The 24,497-nt window shown below is 38.4% G+C and overlaps 1 protein-coding gene across 5 annotated transcripts in view; it reads left to right on the top strand.

The window, feature by feature from the left end:
• Positions 1-24,497, top strand: part of EPB41 (erythrocyte membrane protein band 4.1) — a 195,126-nt gene that overhangs the window by 19,060 nt on the left and 151,569 nt on the right. The window lies entirely within an intron of this gene.

The following is a 24,497-nucleotide window of genomic DNA, read 5'->3' as shown; positions in this document are numbered from 1 at the left end:
CCGCAGAGCAGTTTCTTCGTGGCGAGGTGGCTGGGCTGTCTGGAGAAGTCTGGCACGATCTGAGGGCTGGAGGGGGCCCTGGAAGGACTGTGAGGCCTTCCCGCCCGAGACACCCGCCCCGCTGAAAGAATTCCCCCGACCCCGAGGGCTCTGCCGCGCTCCCCTTAGTCTTCGCGGTTCCCAGTGACCAAAGGGTTAAATCTATTCTCTCAGCATCGTGACCTCCTTTTTCAGTTCCTGCATCTGTCGGCTTGGAAGTATTTCCTCCGGCTTGCTGGGCTGCTTCTACCTGTGGGGGGGCTGGATGTAGACTCGCCCTGCGAGAGGCACCACCCGGCGATTGTTCCGGGTGGGGGCTTGCCAGACCAGGTCCATCCGCCCCAGGAACGCGCCTTCTCTGGAGAGAAAGTGATCTCACGTGCAACAAATTGCTGACGGATTGGTTTCTGGCCACATGATAGCCACTGTCATCCTGTTGTCCCTCTAACTGTGCCCTACCATGAATGCTAGTCTGTGGGGACTTGTCTTTTTCTGGCACGTACTGCTGATTAGGAGATAGGTGTTTTGTTTTGTTTTTTTAAGAGGTGCCGAGCCCCTTTTTTTAGTAGTCTGGGTGATTTCACAGCTGCTATTTTGTTCTTTCTGTTTTTAGGGGAAAATTGCAAGAAATGGTTATATCTAGTGTCTTGGATATTATTATAGTGGATTTATGCTGTCTTGAGGATACACTGTATATGCTGTTGCTCACTACTGTTTTCTGTATTCTCCGTCCTGGCAAAGATTTTAGTTGGTTTACGCTTTTATTTATTTTTATTTTTTTAAAAAGATTTTATTTATTTATTGGACAGAGAGAGAGAGAGCGCACAAGCAGGGGGAGAGTAGGCAGAGGGAGAAGCAGGCTCCCTGCTGAGCAGGGAGCCCTACGTGGGCCTGGATCATCCCAGGACCCTGGGATCATGACCTGAGCGGAAGGCAGACGCTTAACCAACTGAGCCACCCAGGCGTCCCTGGCTTATGCTTTTAATCAAGCAGTTGATACACATATCCCCCTTACTTTTTGTGGAAACTTGATGTACTCTTCATTTCCCTTTTCTGTAAGTTGGAAACATCATAAGTTCTTTGCCAGCTGTATAATTTTTGGTTTTGTGAATAGTTTCTTGGGGTGTTATTAATATAATCCATGTGGAGTAAGTAGCAGGGTATCAGGCACACAGTCAGCACTCAATAAATGACAGATAAAAGAATGGTTATAACTGAATGGTTATAACAGATTGCCTTGGAATCAAGGTGCTAATTCAAAGTGCTTTCTACAAGAAGGTTATAATTAAGGTAAACACAGGAGTTATTCATTTCTCTGGGGGAAACTGAAGTAGGGTATTTCTTTGCCACTATTAAAAGTGAACTCACTGGCAGACCCAAGCACAGTGTGCTAACCTTCTGATTTCTCTTTCTTCTAGTAACAAAATCACACTTTTTCCCCTTATATAATTGAATTCAGGCTTGGAAATAAATGTTTTTAATTTTTAGGCCTCACCAAATTTCTCCCGACATTTATACTCGTGTTTTATACCAAATATACCAAATATCTTATAGATAAGTCCCCAATCTACCTTTCTACCTTTATTCTCCTTATTACTTGTATTTTTCAACCAAGAAGAACTGTTCAGTAATAACTCGTGCTTTCCCATCCGTGTGTCTTTGGCTATGCAGTTCCATATATGTTCTTCCTGACTGTTTTCAGGTCTTTTACCTTAAAAATGCTCCATATTAGTAATTTGAAGTATGGGGAAAAGTTCCATATGTGGAAGGAACTTGATGGAATTTTTTGTTTTGTTTTGAATTTTCTTAAGAGATTCATTTGTATGGCCAGCTAGTTCAGTTTTCTTTAGCTGCTGTTTATTAAAAGGATTTAGGTCCTAAGTGTCCCATCGATATGTGTAGCCCTTAGTCGTAGATGATGGCCGATGGTGCATTAAGAAAACTACTTAGGGCTTCCATTCTACTCAGAGCTAAGAGCTCTCTACCAGTCGATGAGTTTAAGTTTAATGCTTGGAAACTCTGGCTGTCAGCAAATAGGCTAAGCTAATAGAAAGAGACTAAGCTAGGGGCACCTGGGTGGCTCAGTCGGTTAAGCATCTGCCTTTGGCTTGGGTAGTGATCTCAGGGTCCTGGGTTGGAGCCCCGCATCGGGCTCCCGCTCAGCGGGGAGCCTGCTTCTCCCTCTCCCTCTCCCTCTGCAGCTCCCTCTGCTTGTTTTCTCGCACGCTCTCTCTCTCTCAAATAAATAAATAAATAAAAAAGAAATAGACTAAGCTAACAGACCCATCTTTTAGGTCAGTCTCTTGCTTGCTTTATGTATCTCTTCTCTTCTCTTGGTGGTCTAAGGGTCAACATTTACTTAATGTTTATTAAACACTCAAATCATATTTGTTGTTTTCAAGTAGTAGATATGTTGAACAAACCTGTTTTAAACTAGGCTTATACTCAATATAAAATATAAAATAACATAATATAATAATTTATATATTAGCAAAGTAATGCACAAATTTTCCTCTTGGCATATTTAAAAGTGCTTTTATCTTATCTTCTTTCTTTTTTCCTTATGAAACACTTCTAAGCTGGGACGCCTGGGTGGCTCAGTTGGTTAAGCGTCTACCTTTGGCTCAGGTCATGATCCCAGGGTCCTGGGATCAAGCCCCACATCGGGCTCCTTGCTCAGTGGGAAGCCTGCTTCTCCCTCTGCCTGCCGCTCCCCCTGCTTGTGCGCTTCTGTGTGCGCGCTCTCTCTTTTAAGCTAATATCTAAATTAACACATGATTTTATTTTTTTGAAGATTTTATTTCTTTATTTTAGAGAGAGAGAGCAGGGGCAGAGGGAGAGGGTGAGGGAGAATCTTTAGCGGACTCTGCACTGAGTGTAGAGCCCCACTCGGGGCCTTGATCTCACAACCCTGACATCATGACCTGAGCTGAAATCAGGAGTCCGACACAACCAACTGAGCCACCCAAGGACCCCTAAATTAACAAATGATTTTAAGTGATTCCTGTCTCCTCTGAAAAAAAATGGTCATGGCATTTGTTGAGGTATGACCTATATATTTTTTCCTGTTATTTTTTTTGTCAGGTTTGTGCCCTACATTTAGAGTTCACCAGTGTGATGTTTTCTTGTGTGCAGCTTGAGTTTAACATTTTTGGAAATTACAGAGCTAGACTTCCATCTCATTCTTCAGTTTTTATGGTCTTAATTTTAAACAAATTCATATTATGGGAGATGGTGTGCTTATAGTGTTATTTGGTTTCCTTCCTACTTTTGCTAAGAAAGCTTCAGAGTTAAGTCTGTCAGAAGTGTTGGCTAAAAGTCACAGGATTCTTGGGGCGCCTGGGTGGCTCGGATGGTTAAGCGTCTGCCTTCAGCTCAGGTCATGATCTCAGGGTCCTGGGATTGAGCCCCACGTCAGGCTCCTGGCTCAGCGGGGAGCCTGCTTCTCCCTCTCCCTCTGCCTCTCCCCCTGCTCATGCTCTTTCTCTCTCTGTATCTCTGTGTCTCAAATGAATAAATAAAAATCTTTAAAAAAAAAAAAAATAAAAGTCACAGGATTCTTGAATTCTCTGCAGGTATTTTGATATGCACATCCATAGATTGTGATTTTAAAATATATGGTCTATAATTTGTGATGTGAGTGATAGGGCTTGCATATATTGTTTTCTGAATGTCCAAATCCAGTTTAATATTGGTGATCTGATTTTATAACTTTAGTATCTCAATGGCCATGGGGAGGGGGGTGCTGAATTTGGTTCTGAAATCAAGAGGAGCACATGTTTAGACCACAGTTCTGTTTCCCTGTTATCTAAGGAGCTGGCCAGCTCAAGTACTGCCGGTGTATTTTTCCAAGAGTCTTATCAGATTCCTGATTGGTCACATGGCATGTTCAGATGCAGATTCATCCCTACCTCTAAAGAACTTGTTTTTTCCTCTATTGCTTCAGAATGGAATCACCTTATTTTATTTGTGAGCTAAGCAATAATAATTTTAAGAACTTTTTTCTTATGAACAACTTTGTTTTTTTCTCTAATACCCCAATGATGAAACTTAAAACTTTTAAAAGAGGCCTCTGAATTTACCAGTTATGGGCCTTATTTATGTAGAGAATCTAGAATTTTTGGAAGGTAGTCGATTCGTTGTATTTATAAGAGCTTTTAGGTAGAGAAGAGCCAGATTCTAAATATATGTGTTAATTTTTGCTTTTTATTTATGTTTGTTATGTCACTGGTGGCTTACTGTGTGTCCTTTTTATGAGTAGATTCATGGTATGTTCAGTAAAATGCAGTGTAACAAATACTCTGGTGTACACACTGAGTTAAATTAGTATTTTGATTTACTCTGCTGCTAGTTAATGAATACACAGTGAGAAAGATTAACGGAGCTATAGCAATATATAGTATTCAGAAACTGAAGGCATTAGGAAGGAGAACTTTGATATTTTATTTTGAGTGCGGATCTTATTTAGAATTAACTGCCTCACTGACAGTACTTCACATGTTGGTTTTAGGAAAGTTTAGTGAGAGAATCTGATTATGATGAAAGTCTGTTTATACTTATTTTTGTTAATTATTTTTTATTTAAATGGGATTGTATCCACCTTGAAGTATTTGAAAATAAATTGGCTAGCTCTTTGGACCTTAAAGAAAAGCAAAATACCAATACTGGGTGTGGTCAATACAATTCAAGGAATGATTTGGAAAGACTTTAATATACCCTACCCCCTAATCTTTATCAGCTTCCTCCAAAGTCACCCTAAATAAATATGCTATCCCTAAAGGTCCCTTGTATATGAAATTCCAGAGCCGGTCTGGCATCATGTTTATTTTCTTATTTTGTTATTGTACTTACTAAGACCAATTCTCCTATTGCAGTTATCTCTTGATTATCTCCAGGATAAATCCATATGGATTAAACTGTGATTATTTATTGCCGTCTCCCTTTCATGGCTGAGGGTTCTTTGGGTCACTGCCACTGAACTAATCTGGGCCCTCTTCTATCATTCAATTCTCAAGAGAATCTCTGTTTGTAGAAATTAAAATTGTTTCAGAGCTATGTGGAGTGGAGCCTTGGGTAGGGTTAAAGTAATCTTGGCAGAGTGGGTAGGAAGAGGCAAAACTGTCTGATGGAATAGGTAGGAACTATGACTAAATATTTATATTGATAAATAAGATTGGAAGAAGCAGTAGATGCTCTATTAATATTATCTAATTTTTTCAATATATTCAATGTATATGTATAATTCTGTTATCTAATAATATTATCTAATAATAGGAACAGGAACACCTCAATTATTTTTGGAAATAGGTGGAAATAATAAGATAAAATAAAATAGGATATAATATTTACTCCTGAAGTTAATTTTGATTTATAAATGAAGCTTGTCTGCTTCTTGTGCCTTCCATCCTCTGCAAAAAGTATCCTAATCCCAACCAACTTTTGGTAGGCACTCTAAATGTCTGAATTGTACCACTGGATACAACACAGACTGAGGTTTAAATACTTTCTACATTAATATTCATTCAGAAAACTTTTATATTCTATTTTGATAATATCTGCATTAAGTCATAAAAAAGTTATGTTATAAGAGTTATGAATAATTCTCAGTGATTTAACAACATTAAAGCATAGGATTATTTTGAATTGGTTAAATTTAAGCCTGTGACCATTAAGTAAAGTAGAAATGTATACTCTTGGTAATTTATGAATATATAGTACTATGTCAAGGTTGAGTTGTGATTGCTATTCAGCTATTACTTAAATGCTTATATAAATTAAATAGCCCTATTAAAATCATTTTAGCACAATGAGTTTTTTTTTTTTTAATATTGTATTTATTTATTTGACAGAGAGAGACACAGCGAAAGAGGGAACACAAGCAGGGGGAGTGGGAGAGGGAGAAGCAGGCTTCCCCCCAACCAGGGAGCCCAATGCGGGGCTCGATCCCAGGATGCTGGGATCATGACCTGAGCCGAAGGCAGATGCTTAGTGACTGAGCCACCCAGGTGCCCCAACACAATGAGATCTTAACAGTGTATCTTTGAATACATCATCTTACAAAGAATTGCCATTTTAATGTATATGTCAAGTTTTGTTTTTTTTTTAAGATTTTACTTATTTATTTGACACAGAGAGAGAGAGAGAGAGAGCACAAATAGGGGGAGCAGCAGACAGAGGGAGAGGGAGAAGCCGGCTCCTCGCCAAGCGGGGAGCCTGATGGTGCCAAGCAGGGAGCCTGATGGTGCCAAGCGGGGGAGCCTGATGGCGGGGCTCAATCCCAGGACCCTGGGATCATGACCTGAGCCAAAGGCAGATGCCTAACGACTGAGCCACCCGGTGCCCCTATATGTCAAGTATTTTCATTTACCAATTCTAAGTTCTACATATATTAAAGTGAGAAGTGTTTCACTTCGATGATACGTTTGGGACAGGTTATCAAAATAAATGTTTCCGTCTAGTTTTGACCATATAGACATAGGCAGAACTGTCAAGAGCTCCAAGGATTTAAGCCCTCAAATTTTATTTACTCATTTATTTTTAATTTTTGTTTATTTATTTTTAAAAGAGATTTTATTTTTAAGTAATCTCTACACCCAACATGGGGCTCGAACCCACAGCCCCTGAGATCAAGCGTTTCATGCTCCACCGACTGAGCCAGACAGACACCCCAAGCCCTCAAATTTTACCTGTCAACCATCTTAAAGAGAAGGCTTTTTTTTTTTTTTTTTTTTTTGCTACCACCCACTCGCTGTTTCTTGCCCTTTATCTTTTTTAATGATTCAGAGAATTGACACTGTTGCTAACTTACTACCTGAGAGTCCTGCTAATTTTGACGGTATTATGTAATTATATAAACCTTTCGCATGGTGTCATATGATGTTGTATATATGTCCTCCCACACGTGTGTCTTTAGAGTAATTTCTTTCCATCTGGTGTTGGAAATGAGCTCTTTGTGAGGTTATTTTTAAATCTTCAAGCTTTCTGGCATCCTCAACTCTTGAAATAACATAGTTGCTTTTGAAGGCCAGAAAATCCACATAGTATATTTAGTGTTTTTTTTCCAGTGAAAATGTAAATAGTATTTAAAAATCATATCCTGTGTTCTAAACGGGCAAAACATGTATTTTATTTTTAGATGGTCTCCAGATAATTTTGTTAAAAGGTAGGAAATAGTAGTCAGTTGTTGCCAAGTAGATAAAGTAAAGGAGAAGTACTTAAGGGAAAGGATGCCAACAATAAGAAACCTGTTAGAGGAAAGAGGTTTCAAAGATATTTATTCTCTGAAGGTTTGTTGGTATCCTTTTCTGAACTCTTGCAGTATTTATTTGTTATATATCAGATTTATTGTGTGGTTTTTAAAATTTTTAAAAAAAGATTTTATTTATTTGAGAGAGAGAGATTGAGAGAAATGAGTGGGAGGTGGGGCAGAGGGAGAAGCAGACTCCCTGCGTAGCAGGGAGCCCAATCCGGACGCTTAACCGACTGAGCCTCCCAGGTGCCCTGTTGTGTGTTGTTTTATATTGTATATGAAACTGCTATTCCCCAATGAGATTGCCAGCTTCTGGGGGGCAGAGGGTCAATATCATGTCTTTCATTTCATCCTCATCCCCCAAACACAGATATTGTATAGAACAGTAGCTAGATACATAACATAGGGGACACACTAGTCATACAGAAGTATAGTGAGAATATGATTTCCCAGGATAATTAAGATTTACGACCTGGGTTGTAATTCTGATTGCTTCTGATTCCCTCTCTGTGTATGTGTGTGTGTGTGTCATATTTTTTTGGAAAGTAAGTCACAGATATCATGACACTTTACTCCTAAAACGTTTTGGTATGCATATCCTACAAACAAAGACATTATCCTACATAACTACAATACCATTATTATGCCTAAGAAAATTAACAATATTTCCATAATAGCAACCATATATATGGATTGTGTATTGGTAGATATTATATATATTGATATATAATTATATATATTTTATTATATTGATTGACAGTATGTGTGTATGTGTGTATGTGTGTGTGTGTATGTGGCATGGAGCCCAACGTAGGGCTTGAACTCATAACCCTGAGATCCAGACCTGAGCTGAGATCAAGTGTTGGACGCTCAACTCACTAAGCCACCGAGGCACCCCAGTATCCAATCCCTGTTTTAAGAGATTATTGTCCTCTACTTAGCAAGATTCATCCAGTAATTCCTGTTTTCCAGATGCTATTTTTGTTGACTTATTCTTATTCTTGCTAGTTGTTTGTCTCTAATATGACCATTAATGAACTCTGGTGTTTGTAGGACTGAAAAGACTAGTACTGGGGTAAATGATTGCATAGTGATCATAGCATCATTTATAAATAAATATACTAAAGAATATATCAGGTGGCCAAAGGGCAAGGTATTCCTGTTTTGTTTGGTTTTTAGACTTTTATTATGCCTATTGTGGTAGGCAGCCTTTAAGATGGTCCCCAGTGATTCCTGCCTCCTGGTATTCATGCCCTTGTGTAATCTCTTCCCCTTGAGTGTGACCTGGACCTGGTGACTTAACTTCTAATGAATAGAATACAGCACAAGTAGTGGGATGTTACTTCCAAGATTAGGTTACAAAAGGCTGTGGCTTTTGTCTTTGTCCCTCTCCTCTTGGGCACTTTCTGGCTCTTTTCCTGTCACTCGGATCACCAGCTGCCATAGCCTAAGAATGTACAGGCAGCCTATAAAGAGGCCCACGTGGTGAGAAACCAAGTCTGTCAGCAGCAATGTAAGTGAGCTTGGAAGCAGATCTTCTGAGGTCTGATAACAGCCATGTGAGTGAGCTGGGAAGTAGATTCTTCAGGCAGACTTGAGCCTTGAGTTGAATGCAAACGTGGTTGACACTTGACTGCAACGTCATGAGAGACCCTGAGCCAAAGGCATCCAGCTAAGTCATGCTTGAATTCTTGATCCACAGAAATTGAAATAATAAATGTTGAGACCCTGAGCCAAAGGCATCCAGCTAAGTCATGCTTGAATTCTTGATCCACAGAAATTGAAATAATAAATGTTTGTTGTTTTAAGCCACCAAGTTTTGGGGGTAATTTTTTTGTTTTTGAGATTTTATTTTTAAGTAATCTCTATACCCAATGTGGGGCTCGAATTTACAACCCCAAGATCAAGAGCTGCATGTTTCACCGACTGAGCCAGCCAGGTGCCCCGTTTTGGGGGTAATTTGTAGTATAACAATAGATAGCTAATGCATCTACCATTTATTAATTTAATAAATATTGATCATCTATTTCTAAAAATTTTTTATTATTATGTTCAATTAGCCAACATATAGTAGTACATCATTAGTTTTTGATGTAGTGTTCAGTGATTCATTAGTTGCATATAACACCCAGCGCTCATCATAACACTCATCTATTTTTTTAAAGATTTATTTATTTATTTTAGGGGGGGGAGGGGGAGAGGGAGAAGGAGAGAGAGCATCCTCAAGCAGACTCCCCACTGAGTGCAGAGCCTGATGTGAGGCTCCATCCCAGGATCCTGAGATCATGACCTGAGCCAAAATCAAGAGTCAGTCAACCAACCGACTGAGCCACCCAGGCGCCCCGATCATCTGCTATTTACCAAGCACTGTCCTAATTGCACTGGGACACACAGTGAATAGAGTAGAGTAGAAGAAGTGTCTGTTCTTCTGGAGCTTACATTTTAGTTAGAGAGAACAGATAATAAACATGTATACAAATCAGGGGTAAAGTAAAATTAGATTTCCCTGAGGATCAGGCCAAGTAGGATAAGGGGACAAAGAGTGAGGGAGGTGGGGTGGATACTTTAGATAGTAGGGAGTGGTCAGAGACAACCTCTCGGGTAAGGTGACTTTTGAGCGGAGTCCTGAATGCTATCTAGAGAAGAGCATTCCAGGCAGAAGAACAATCAGCACAAAGGTTAAGCATATTTGGTGTGTTTGAGAAACATTAAGTAAGCCAGTGTGGTGGGATCAAAATGATCTAGGGGAAAATGGAATTCAGAAAGGTTGAGGCAGGAGAAGGAGCGTTTCATGTAGTGCCTTATTGGCTATGCTATAGACTTTGCATTTTTTTCTGAGACAGGAGTTCTTGGGAGCATTTTGAGCAGAGGAATGGCATGTTCATTCATTTCATGCATATTAATTGATTATTCACAATGAGCAGGACCTTGTGGGTGTATGTGATCACAATAATGTAAAGACGTGACCCCTGTCCTAAGAAAGTTTAATGATCTAGTATTAGTAGAAATGACTGGGCATGCACAAAAAATTTTAGAGGCACTGTGTTGTGGAAAGACATGTAGTTATGGGGAAAAGCACAGGGCAAAACCTAGATTAAAATTCTGCCTCTTCTACTTGATTTAATACATTTCAGTGACTATTTACTGGGTGGTATTATATGGGAGATAAAATAATAATGCTAGTATTTATTGATGACCTATTATGAGCTGAGCTCTGTGCTGTGTGGTTTATAGATAATGACATAGGTGTTAAAGAGTATGAGCTCCAGGGCTAGAATGCCTGATTTTAAATTCTAGTTGTGTCACTCTTTAGCTGGTGACCTTGGGCAAATTACTTAATTTCTGTACCTCAGTGTTTATTATATAACGTGGAGATGATAAAAATATTTGTACCTTTTAAGGTTGTTATAATGATTAAATGAGCTAATATATGTAAAGTAGTCAGAACATTGGCACTAGACAAATGTTAGCCATTATTTTTGCATTTAGACCTCACCGCAACACCCATGCAGCAGGTGTGATTAATCCTATTTTACATTTCAGGTAGCAGGTTAAAAAGTAACTTGTACAAAAGCGCACAACTAGCAAGTGAAAATTGTCTTCAAAGCCACATTCTTTATGGCTGCACCTTTGCTTACTCAGTGTGTCCATGAGCAAGTGGGGAAGGAGGGATTTGGATACAGGCCTTCTGTTAAAGCTAATGATTTTTTTTTTTTTTTAAGATTTTATTTATTTGACAGAGAGAGACATAGCGAGACAGGGAACACAAGCAGGGGGAGTGGGAGAGAGAGAAGCAGGCTTCCCGCCGAGCAGGGAGCCTGATGCGGGGCGCGATCCCAGTTCCCTGGGATTATGACCTGAGCCGAAGGCAGACGCTTAACGACTGAGCCACCCAGGCACCCAAAGCTAATGATTTCTTAATGATTGTGCTCTTGTGAAAGTACTTATCCATGCCTTAGTTTCCCCTCTTCTGTAAAATGAGGATCATACCTACATTATACAGAATACATAGTAATGACAAAGAAAAACAAACTTTATGGTGTGCCTGTTACCTGCAGATACTCAGTGTTAGGTCCCTTTTCCCCTTGATAAAATATGGCCTCATGGAGATGGGAAATAATCTATGGGTAAGAAAAATAATTTTTGCATCTTGACCCATATATTTTTTCTACTTAAATTGTGTATCTATGTGTCTATATGATTATTAGATGTAAATGAATATAGCTATACAGAAATAAATATGGTTTTGTCTGGTGATGATCTTTGGATTTGATTCAGACTTATACTGTAATATTTTTAAGCCTGTGTGTGAGTTTTCTAAAGACCCATTTCACAGCAACTCTGGTTTCATAGCTTCGTTTCCGGTTTGGTAGGACACGATCATGTGGTTGATGTCCCCATTGTTGCTTTTATCTTTTGCAGCAGATATGAAAGTAAACATACGAGGTTGAAAAACAGGAAGGGGTTTGGCTGATGTTCGTTGGGAGGGTATTTTTGCAGGGGAGCTTGTACACAAGCCACCTGAAATCTGAAGTGCCTTGAATCTTTGTGACTTTTAGCAGATACAAGAAGAAACACCTTATTGTCGTAATGTAATAAAAAAGCAAATGATTGTGCAGTTTAACGAATTCATGAATTTGCATATATTTCTGCATTTAAACATTGGAGAAGTGAAAGAGTGCATTCCTCTTTTTGTTTGAACAGCAAACTGATGTATAACTTTAGAGTCACCCCAATTCTGGGTTCTTTTTAGCTATGGAATAATTTTTCAGTAAGGAAATACAGAGTTTTTTGTTTTTGTTGGGTATCTGTTCTTAGTATCATTGCTTTGAACTTCTTCAAAAGCCAAAACTTAAAACAGCATTTTTCTAGTTAGCTCTTGTCTTTGTTCCTAAGGAAGGGAATTAACACATATCAAATGCTAGCTATAGATCAGGTACTACTGTCCATATATGCTGACTAAGTGCATATATTAAATGTAAATTTTCCATCTTTGACATTCAATTCACAATGAGTTTTTATTGCTTTGGTGAAATCCCTTCCTCTTTCCCTTTTTCTCCTTCCCTCTTCTACCCTCCCTTTCTTCCTTCCTCCTCCTTTCTTAAATGATTCTCTCCCATACTCTTGCTGAACAGTTTTCTATTAATAGTATTTCGGAGGCAGTGTGATGTAGCAGCCAATAAAGAGAGGAGTTTTGGAATCAGATAGACCTGGGTTTACAGTAAGGTTGTTTTTGACAGGGAAAAAACTGCTTTCTATTTTAATAAATAAAAGTCAGGAACCTCCAAAGTTGGCTTTAGAAGGAGCTTTTGCACATGGGGTGGAATAATTGGAGCTCACAGCAAGGACTTTTGTTCCCGAAGATTGACCTTCTGAGGAATGCCTTGCTGACCTCAGGGAGTACTGCTTTCTCTTTAATTTTCTGCCCCGGAGGTGAGTCTTCTCTTAATACTCCTGAAGCACACAGCTGAGACCAGGCTGGAACATTTAGTACTTTACTAAAGGCTAGGAGATACAAAAGGGAAATAAACACAATTTACTAGTATGCTTTGATATAATCTGGCTCACAAGATAAAACTCCTTTTCAATTTGTGGTCTTTTATTGGGATACCTTCCTTCTTGACTCTAACACATATACCTATCTTCTAGTGGCAGAAGCCATCTCTAACTCTTCAACCTGGGAGTGCCACCAGCAACATATCCAGATTGCTCTAAAGCCACGGGAGAAGGCTCAGGGGACAAAGGGATTCTCTATCTTGCCAGCCTATGGTTATATCTGAGAGAAGACCCATTTCTTGCTTGTGATCAATAACAGGTCTATACAGCCCTTAGAAGAGACCACAGGTACTCATAGAATATCTAAAAACCAATCACCGAAGAGAAACACAAACAGTAGAGGGATTTGGGGGTAAAGGCGGGAGGGGGGTTTCATAATCTCTGATCATAGTTTAGTAATTTGGCACAAAATAGCTCTCTGAATATTCCCTTCCCATTCCTTAATTCTTAACACCACGTGATACCCAAGGAGATACCTTTTCGTTTGTTGTAATTTTATCTCAGAGTTTTGCTTGAGGAGATTCTGGTACTTAATCAGGTCCAAAGTTTGGCTGAGAACAGTGGTGATAAACATAGCTTGGTGTGATCAGGAGGAACACCTGGTGCCCCGAGCAGGCTGAGTTTAAATGTTAAAGGAGGTGGCCTTTGTATCACAGACTATTAATTCTGGAAGAGGATATGGAACTAGGCTATTGATACAAGGTTCCTGAGTTTATTTCTAAGATAGCCAGAGCATTAGGGCCAAAGACCTTTGGATTCACAGACCTGGTTTAGAATCCTGGCTCTGATATTGATTAGCTGTGTGTAATTGGGCAAGTTATCCTTCCTGTTTCTCAGTTTCTTCATCTGTTAAATTTATACAACATTTAACATTATAAACCTACTTTTTAGAACTACTGAAAAGATTAGAAATAGTTGACCCTTGAACAAACTGGGGGTTAGGGACACTGACCCCCTGCATGGTCAAAAATCCATGTATAACTTTTGACTCTCCAAAACTTAACTACAGCCCTTAGGAGAGACCACAGTTACTCATAGAATATCTAATTACCAATTTATTTTTAATTTTTATTCAATTTTTAAAAATGGAATTGGCTATTACTAATAGCCTACTGTTGACCAAAAGCATTACCGATACATGGTAGATTAACACGTATTTTGTATATTATATGTATTATATATGAATTCTTATAATAAAGTAAACTAGAGAAAAGAAAATGTTATTAAGAAAATCATAAGGAAGGGAAAATATACTTACAATACTCTATCAAAAAAATCCACATATAAGTGGACCTGTGTAGTTCAAACCCATGTTGTTTAAGAGTCAACTGTAAAACGTAATATGCTTAACATAGTACCTAGCACACAGTGGGCACTTAACAAGTAGAAACTAATTATTATTATTATTATTTTAAATGACATTCCTTTAATCCAGCTTGTACTTTGACATATATGTTGTGACCTTGGCTTTTATTTATTTTTTTGGACAGGTTTATTGAGGTATAATTTACATACCATACAATTCATGGTATAAATGTATATACCATACATTTCTAGTATAATTCAGTGTTTCCTAGTATGTTCACAGGGTTTTGGAGCCATCATCTCAATATAATTTTAGAACATTCTTGTCTCTCCAAAAAGAAACCCCAAGCCCATTAGCAGTCAATCCCCATTCCCTACTCTGCAACCCTAGCACTAGGCAACCACTAACTATGTTTCTATTGATTGGCCTGTTCTGGGCATTTTATATAAATAGAATCATACAATATGTGGCCTTTTGTGACTGGCTTCTTTCACTTAGCATAGAATTTTCAGGATTTATCCACATGGTAGCATGTATCAATAGCTCATTCCCTTTTTTGCTGAATAATATTACATTGTATGGATATACCACATTTTATTTTTAATTTCTATTCAATTTTTTTTAAAAGATTTTATTTATTTATTTGACAGAGAGAGATAGTGAGAGGAGGGAACACAAGCAGGGGGAGTAGGACAGGGAGAAGAAGCAGGCTTCCCGCCGAGGGGGGAGCCCAATGCGGGACTTGATCCCGGGACCCTGGGATCATGACCTGAGCCGAAGGCAGATGCTTAATGACCGAGCCACCCAGGCGCCCCATAATTTCTATTCAATTTTTAAAAATTGAAGTAAAATTAACATACAATGCGGGGCGCCTGGGTGGCTCAGTCGTTAAGCGTCTGCCTTCGACTCAGGTCATGATCCCAGGGTCCTGGGATCGAGCCCCACATCAGGCTCTCTGCTCCGCGGGAAGCCTGCTTCTCCCTCTCCCGCTCCCCCTGCTTGTGTTCCCTCTCTGGCTGTGTCTCTCTCTGTCAAATAAATAAAATCTTTAAAAAAAAAAAAAAAAAAAAATTAACATACAATGCTATATTAGTTTCAGGTGTACAACATATTTATTCAAAAATTCTATGCAATACTCTGCTCCCCATGATAAGTATAATTACCATTTGTCATCATACAATGTTATTGTAATATTATTGATTACTTATGCTGTACTTTTCATCTCCATGACTTATTTTATAGCTGGAAGTTTGTGCCTCTTAATTTTTATCTGTTTCACTCCCCCTCATTTTATTTATTCATTCATCAACTGATAGACATTTGTGTGGCTTTCACTTTTTGACTGTTATGAATAATGCTGCTGTGAACATACGTCTTCATTTTTCCTGGGTATATACCTAGGAGTGAAATTGCTGGTCATATGGTAGTTCTATGTTAACATTTTGAAGAACTGTCTCCTTGGATGTTTTTTAACCACTCTTCTCTTTGATTTCATAGTTTCCTGTTTTCTGTCACCCTTCTTCACTCTTAGTTACCAGTAGCTTGCTCAACTATTTTTTTTTTTTTTTAAAGATTTTATTTATTTGACAGAGACACAGTGAGAGAGGGCACACAAACAGGGGGAGTGGGAGAGGGAGAAGCAGGCTTCCCGCGGAGCAGGGAGCCCGATGCAGGGCTCAATCCCAGGACCCTGGGATCATGACCCGAGCCGAAGGCAGACACTTAATGACTGAGCCACCCAGGCGCCCCTTGCTGAATTATTTTTGATTACATTCTTACTGTTTAGCCGTATCCCATCTTGCTTAAAGAGATAATGTCATTGCAAATGAATCTGTTTTTTTATACATATATCACCTATCCATGAGATGTTCTTTTCCATTTCATCACTTTTTTTTAATCTGTTATTTCTCTCTGATTGAAAATTTTTTTTTTAAGATTTTTATTTATTTATTATTTGACAGGGAGAGAGAGAGACAGTGAGAGAGGGAACACAAGCAGGGGGAGTGGGAGAAGGAGAAGCAGGCTTCCCGCCGAGCAGGAAGCCCGATGTGGGGCTTGATTCCAGGACCCTGGGATCATGACCTGAGCCAAAGGCAGACGCTTAATGACTGAGCCACCCAGGCGCCCCTTGAAAATGGTTGTTGTTGTTGTTGTTGTTTTAAAGATTTTATTTATTTATTTGATGGAGAGAGACACAGTGAGAGAGGGAACACAAGCAGGGGGGAGTGGGAGAGGGAGAAGCAGGCTTCCTGCTGAGCAGGGAGCCCGATGTGGGGCTCGATCCCAGGACCCTGGGATCATGACCTGAGCCGAAAGCAGATGCTTATACCCAGGCGCCCCGAAAATGGTTTTAAGAGATAAAAGTTCAAATAAAATTCCACTGAAATTTGACTCATGCCTTGGTTTGTTATACCTGGTGATGAAAACTCAAAATCTGTGATAAGAGGAGAGATCTTCAAACAGGTCTTTAATACAGTGGTACTAAAAGTATGAGGCAGGCTAAATTATTCATTGGTACTTGAAATGCTTAACAACAGGGGCACTTTTTTTTTTTTTAAGATTATTTATTTGAGAGTGAGTGAGAGAGACAACACATGAGCAGGGGCAGAGGGAGAGGAAGAGAAGCATACCTCCTTGCTGAGCAGGGAGCCCAACGCAGGACCCTGGGATCATGACCTGAGCCAAAGGCAAACATCTAACTGACTGAGCCACCCTGGTGCCCCACAACAGGGGCTTTTTAAAGAAAAAGAATATAAAATTATGAATACAAAATTAGAGATGAAAACAAATAGAGAAAATAAATTACAACAAATGACATATTTTTAAAAGTTGAAAAATAGCACAAATGTCACAAAATTCAGAAAAATAGCATAACATTTTTAATTTTTTCCTATGTTTTTGGCTTCACACTCCTCTAGAGATTTTCATATTATGGCTTTGAAATATCACTTGGTCTTGGCAGGGGCCAGTTTAAATGAGGGCCCTGAAGCTTAAGCTTCTTTACTTTTACGGTAAATCTCGCTCTGCATAATAAGTAATATTAAGGTATTAACCAAGAGGTTGAAATATGCCTTTTCTGTGTTCTAATCATTGATTGCAGTTGTTTCTTATAAATTACTTGTGAATCATTGTTTTTTGGACTTAATGTTCAATTATACTTTTTTTATGTGTACATTTCTATATCTTTCAGGAGTGTGCAGTACTAATTAGTCATCTTTGATTGCAAAAGGCTTTTTTTTTTTTTAAACACCTCCCTCCTACCCCAAATGCAGGTATCTTTCTTTCCCAAAAAGTTTGTTAGTATTAGTGTGGGGATAAAAAACAAACCAAGCCTGAGTTTGATATAGCCATATAATTTTCAGCCTGAGATGTCTCTTCTGTTCAGTTTCAGACTAAATAGTCTATTTTTTCAGGCCCTCGGTACATTTACTCTTTCATGTCAACTTTAATCTTATTTATCTCTTCTTTTGGTATTAGTGCAGATCAACTACAGTATTAAAAGACTCTATACTCTGCAAGTCACTTAGAAGTAAACTTGCTCCATGACAGTATAACCTTATTGTCATTAATATTTTTGGCCATTTAAGTTTTTGGAGTGACTTTCTGGAGGGCAGTGGTTTACAAATAGCACAGACAAATATGAAAAGTTAGTACAGTAGAAGAACTAATGCTTTTTTTCCAAGGCACATACTCTTGTTTTATACATAAAAGTTTAAACATTTTGTTTGATTTTTAATATCTCAATTGATAATTTAAATATGGGTACACATAGGTATATGGTCAATAATAATAACTTTGTATTGTGATACATGTTAACTAGACTTATTGTGGGGATCATTTTGTAATGTGTAAAAATATCAAATCATTGTGTTGCACATCTGAAACTAATAGGATATTGTATGTCAATTGTAATTCAGTAAAAAATAAATATTGAGAGCATAATACTGTTAGATTTTTTCAAAAGTTTTTATTTAAATTCTAGTTAGTTAACATATAATGTAATATTGGTTTCAGGAATAGAATTTAGTGATTCATCACTTATATGTAAAACCCAGTGCTCATCACAAGTGTACTCCTTAATACCTATCACCCATTTATTAGTCCATTCTCTGCCCACCTCCCCTCCAGCAACCCTGTTTGTTCTCTATAGTTAAGAGTCTCTTAAGGTTTGCCTCCCTCTCTTTTTTTCCCCTTCCCCTATGTTCATCTGTTTTGTTTCTTAAATTCCACATGTGAGTGAAATCATATGGCATTTGTCTTTTTCTGACTGACTTATTTTGCTTAGCATACGGTTAGATTTTTTTTTAAAGATTTTATTTATTTATTTGACAGAGAGAAACACAGTGAGAGAGGGAACCCAAGCAGGGAGAGTGGGAGAGGGAGAAGCAGGCTTCCCGCAGAGCAGGGAGCCCGATGTGGGGCTCGATCCCAGGGCCCTGGGATCCTGACCTGAGCCGAAGGCAGACGCTTAACGACTGAGCCACCCAGGCGCCCCATACGGTTAGATTTTGAGCTGAGAATATATTGTATATTTAGTTTGTATATAGTTGTGTATTTATTTGTATATTTAAGTTTTGAAGCACCACTACGTCTTCTAATCCAAATTTAATTATGGTCTGATAATTTACTTCTTAGTGCATTATTTTGCATACTATACTGTATTTTAAACATTCAGTTTAATATTTCAAAAAAGAAAATGATTTCCAAATCATATTGAAAAGTGTCTGATAGGGGCGCCTGGGTGGCTCAGTCGTTAAGCGTCTGCCTTCGGCTCAGGTCATGATCCCAGGGTCCTGGGATCGAGCCCTGCATCGGGCTCCCTGCTCCACGGGAAGCCTGCTTCTCCCTCTCCCACTCCCCCTGCTTGTGTTCCCTCTCTCGCTGTGTCTCTGTCAAAGAAATAAATAAATCTTTAAAAAAAAAAAAAAAGTGTCTGATAATGTGTCCCAGTGAATATTTGAACTTTGTTTTGTCTTTCATATATATATATATATATTATTTTTTTTTTTTTTACATTTGAGCTTGAATCAATAAAAAGCAACATCAGGAAAGCATTTGGGATCAAAACATATTTGCTGTATTCATGGTATTTTGATGTTGAATAGATGGCAACATTTGTCTTTGAGTCTGTCTTGTTCTGTTCAAAAAACAGAAAGGGAAGAGGGAAAGAAAGAAGATTAATTGCGTATACTTGCGCTAAGTACTTCACAGTCCCATGAGCTCGATCCCAGGATCCTGGGATCATGACCTGAGTGGAAGGCAAACTCAACCAACTGAGCCACCCAGGCACCCCTTCACTTGGTATTCATACAGCAGTCCCACGAGTCCGGTGATGTGTCCTCATCATATGTCAGGGGATGTATGATATCAATAATTATTATTATTGGTTATATCAATTATTACTGGTTAAGGTAATATCTGCCAGATTTCTCCACTGTAAAGTTACTATTTTTTTGCTTTCCATATTCTAAGAAGCAAGTCACTAAGTCCAGCCTACATTCAAGGTGGAGGGAATCAAACCCCATCTCCTGGAGGGGAGAGTATGCAAGAATTTATGGATATATGTTAAAACCACCACAGTAATTAATAAGTATTTTGGGGGAAATACTTTGAAGCTATGCAAATTTCATGTTTCTTCTTAAAGTTTCCACAGATTGATTTTTCTCTCTTTTTTTTTTTTCCACAGATTGATTTTTATCTTTGTCAGGGATCTTGCCTGAAGTAGTTATTATTATGGTGTTCTAATGATGATTTTCTATTTTTGGAGGGCTTTTTAAAACCAATTACTGGGGAGCTCCTGAGTGGCTCAGTCCGTTAGGCATCTGATGCTGGTTTTGGCTCAGGTCATGATCTCAGGGTCCTGGGGTTGAGTCCCACACGGGGCTCTGCATCCAGCATGAAGTAGGCTTGGGATTCTCTTTCTCCCTCTCCCCTAGTCCTTCCCCTTCTTGCAAGCATGCGCTCTCTCAAATAAATAAATCTTTTTTTTTTTTAAAGATTTTATTTATTTATTTAATTGACAGGGGGAGAGAGAGAGAGAGACAGCGTGAGAGGGAACACAGGCAGGGGGAATGGGAGAGGAAGAAGCAGGCTTCCGGCGGAGCAGGGAGCCCGATGCGGGGCTCAATCCCAGGACCCTTGGATCATGACCTGAGCTGAAGGCAGTCACTTAACCAACTGAGCCACCCAGGTGCCCCTCAAATAAATAAATCTTAAAACAAACAAACACAAAACCAATTACTGGGCTTTATCCCCAGAATTTCTAATTTAGTAGATCTTAAATGGGGCCTGAGAATGCATTTCTAACAAGTCCCCAGTGATGCCAATGATGCTGGACTGGGGATTTGGGAACCACTGATTAGAATGTTATCTTAATCTCAGGGAGTTTCCTCGCATCCTTTCCCAGTTAATTCCTGCCTACTCAGCCTTCAGGAGCAACCACTATTCTGATTTTTATGTAATTACATTATAAACATACTGAATCTATTTAGGAAAGCTCTACTTAGGAAAATTCAAATTTTAAAAAAGATAAATATAAGGAGAATTGATTCTTATCAAAAAAGTATTCCTTTTTGGAAAACAAGGAGGGGAAGATTAAGGGGAGATAGTCAGTAGGCATTTCTAAGGCCAGCATCACTTCTCCAGTCTTGTCTTTCCTGTTTCACTTGTTTTTATAATGGCAATGATATTCTTCCCTTTCCCAGACTTAATATTTTACTTTTTAATATCCTTCATCCATCATACTCTTTTTTGTCATCAAGTTCTGTTATGTCTTTCATTTTAATATGTCTTGGGTTTGTCCTTTCATTTTCATTCTTGCTGACAGAGCACTAACCCAGACCAGGGCTAAATTGGTGCATTAACTTCTTTTTATATATAAACTTATATTTTAGGACAGTTTTAGATTTACAGGATTATTGTGAAGATTGTACAGTGTTCCTATACCCAATACCTAGTTTTACTTATTAATAACTTAGTATGGTACATTTGTTAAAATTATTAAACCAGTATTGATACATTAGTATTATTTTTTAAAGATTTTATTTATTTATTTGAGAGAGAGAGCATGAGTGTGTGTGTGTGGGGGGAACAAAGGGGGAGGGAGAGGGAGGGGGAAAGAATCTCAAGCAGACTCTGTGCTGAGTGCAGAGCCCAACTGGGGGCTCCCTCTCACAACATGACCTGAGCTGGAACCAAGAGTCGGTCGCTTAACCAACTGAGCCACCCAGGTGCTCCCAATTTTTTTTAAAATATTGATTTATTTATTATTTTAGAAAGAGCATGCACGGGTCGGGGGGGAGGGGCAGAGGGAGAGAGAGAGAGAGAATCTCAAGCAGACTGCACTAAGTGCGGAGCTGAACGTGGGTCTCAATGTCACGAGCCTGAGATCACGACCTGAGCTGAAATCAAGAGTCACCACTTAACCCACTGAGCCACCCAGGTGCGCCGATACATTATTATTAACTAAAGTCCAACTTTATTCAGATTTCTCCAGTTTTTTCTGAATGTCCTTCTTTCTGTTCTAGGATCCACCCAAGATAACTCATTGCATTTAGTAGCCAGCCATGTCTCCTTAGGCTCCTCCTCTTGGTTGTGACAGTTTCTCAGACTTTTCTTATTTTTGATGACCTTGACAGTTCTGGGGATTACTGGTCAGATATTTTGCAGAATGTACCTCCGTTGGGATTTGTCTATGTTTTTCTCATAACTGGACTTGGATAATGTGGTTTTCAGAAGAAACCGCAGAGGTAAGGTGCCTTCTCATTGCATTCTAACAAGGATATGTACTATCACATGACTTTTCTCTGTTGATGTTAAACTTGATTTTGACTTGAGGTAGTTTGTCAGGTTTCTCCACTATAAAATTTCTCTTTCTTTCGAACCCTTCCTTTCCATACTGCAGTGTTTGAAAGAAAGTCACAATGCACAGCCTACACTTAGGGAGTGAAAAGTTATGCTCTTCCTCCTTGGGGGCAAAGTATCTACCGCAGTTACTTCTGTTCTCCTCCAGTTATCTATTCAACCATGTATTTATATTGTATAAATATATTTGTACTGATGTGGGTACTTATTTATATTTTGGGTTATAATTTAATACTACTTTATTTTGTTGTTTAATTATTCCAGCTTTGGCCATTGAGAGTTCTTCCAGTTAGCCTCTAGGTTTCTTTGAGATACTCTTGGGGGTTGGGAGGGTTGCGTGGGAGTGAGAGAGAGGGAGAGAGCAAGCAAGTTTTAACACTTTCTTACTTTCCGGCATTATAGGGTCTTCCATGTTTATGTAGCATATTTCCTGTCCCAGTTTTGGAATCAGTAATTTCTCCAAGGAGCCCTGGTTCCTTTTATTGGAGAGTAGTGTTAGAACCAAGATCTGTACATTAACAGTTTAGTTGATCTTATTGCCTTTAGTCTTTTTCCTTCGCAATTTGTCCTGCCATATTTATCTTCCTCTGATAGAGGTTCAGTGGCATAATTTCTCTCCTTAAGAGTTACTGTAGCTCAGTACTGCTTATCTAATCAGATATCCTTAGTTTATCTTTTATGGCCTTACCTAATTTCTCTCATTGTTAAATTGTTTATCTCTCATTTCCTTCTTACGCTGTTCTAGCCTTGGCATGATTTGCTTTTCTTCTCTAACCCTTCAAGTCTAATTCCCACTTTCCTTATTCTTCTCTTTGGGTTCTTTAGGTTTATGAATGGTTAGACTTGTATGTTTATCATATCTGATAATTAATAGTCAAAATTAGAAGTCAAATCTCCGGAAGAAGCTCCAGACATCACTTGGCCCACCTTTTCATTTAGAGATAAGGAAAGTGTGGCCCCCAAACCTGGAGTGACTTTGAACACTTCATGGCAGAGATAGAACTTGATCCTTGGCTTTTTCTCACTTTGTACAGTATTCTTTTCACCATGTGCAACTGCTTCTCCCATTTCTGTATCCTGTTTTTAAAAAATTGAGATATAATTTACGTACCATACAATTTACCATTTAAAATGTATAATTCAAAAAAATGTATAATTTAGTACATTTTAGTATTCATATCATTATTATTTAATTCCAAAATATTTTCATTACCCCAACAAGAAAACTCTTACACATTAATAGTCACTCCCTATTTCCCTCACCCCCAGCCTTTGGCAACCATTATTTTACTTTCTCTCTCTTTGGATTTGCATATTCTGGATGCCTTGTATAAGTGGAATCATATAATATGTGGCTTTTGTGTCTTTTACTTAGCATAATGTTTTCAGGGTTCATCCATGTGGTATTTGTGTCAGTACTTCATTCCTTTTTATTGCTGAGTAATAGTCCATCATATGGGCATACTACATTTTGTTTATCCATTCGTCGATGGATAGTGTCTTGCTTGTACTTTCTATTATGAATAATGCTGCTATGAATATTGATATACAAGTTTTTGTTTGAAAACCTGTTTTCAGTTCTCTTGGGTATATACCTAGGAGTGAAATTGCTGGGTCATATAGTAATTCTATGTTTAACTTTTTGAAGAATTGCTATACTGTTTTTCACAGTGGCTACACCATTTTACATTTGTACCCGCAGTGTATGAGGGTACCAATTTTTTACACCAACAGTTGTTATTTTTCTTTAAAAAAAAAATTAAAGCCATCTTAGTGGGTATGGAATGCTATATCATTGTGGTTTTGATTTGCATTTTCCTAATGACTAGTGATGTTGAACATCTTCTAGTGTACTTATTAGCTATTTGTATATCCTCTGTTGAAATGTCTTTTCAAGTCCTTTGCCTATTTTTTAATTGGATTGTCTTTTTATTATTGAGTTATAAGAGTTCTTTATATATCCAGTAGACCAGACCATTATCAGATATGATTTGCAAATATTTTCTCCCATTCTGTGAGTTGTCTTTTCACTTACTTGATGGTGTCCTAGAAAGCACAAAAGTTTTTAATTTTGGTGAATTTCAATTTATCAGAATTTTTTAGGTTGCTTGTGCTTTTGGTGACAAAACTAAGAAACGGTTGCTTTATCTAAGGTTATGAATATTTATTCTTATGATTTCTTCTAAGAGTTTTATAGGTATAGCTCTAATATTCATATCTTTGATCCACGTTGAGTTAATATTTTATATGGTATGAGGCTGGGGTCCAAATTCATTCTTTTGCATGTGGCTATCCAGTTGTCCCAGCATCATTTGTTGTAAGGACTTTTCTTTCCTTCACTGAATTATCTTGGCACCCTTGTTGAAAACCAATTTGGCATAGGTGTATGGGTTTATTTATGGACTCTCCATTTTATTCCATTGATCTACAAGTGTGTCCTTATGCCAGTACCACAGTGTCTTGATTACTGTAGCTTTGTAGTAA

This window comes from Halichoerus grypus, chromosome 5 (assembly GCF_964656455.1).
Source record: "Halichoerus grypus chromosome 5, mHalGry1.hap1.1, whole genome shotgun sequence".
Taxonomy (NCBI): domain Eukaryota; kingdom Metazoa; phylum Chordata; class Mammalia; order Carnivora; family Phocidae; genus Halichoerus; species Halichoerus grypus.
The sequence above is the reverse complement of the archived record's forward strand: the minus strand, read 5'-3'. Positions and strand labels throughout refer to the sequence as shown.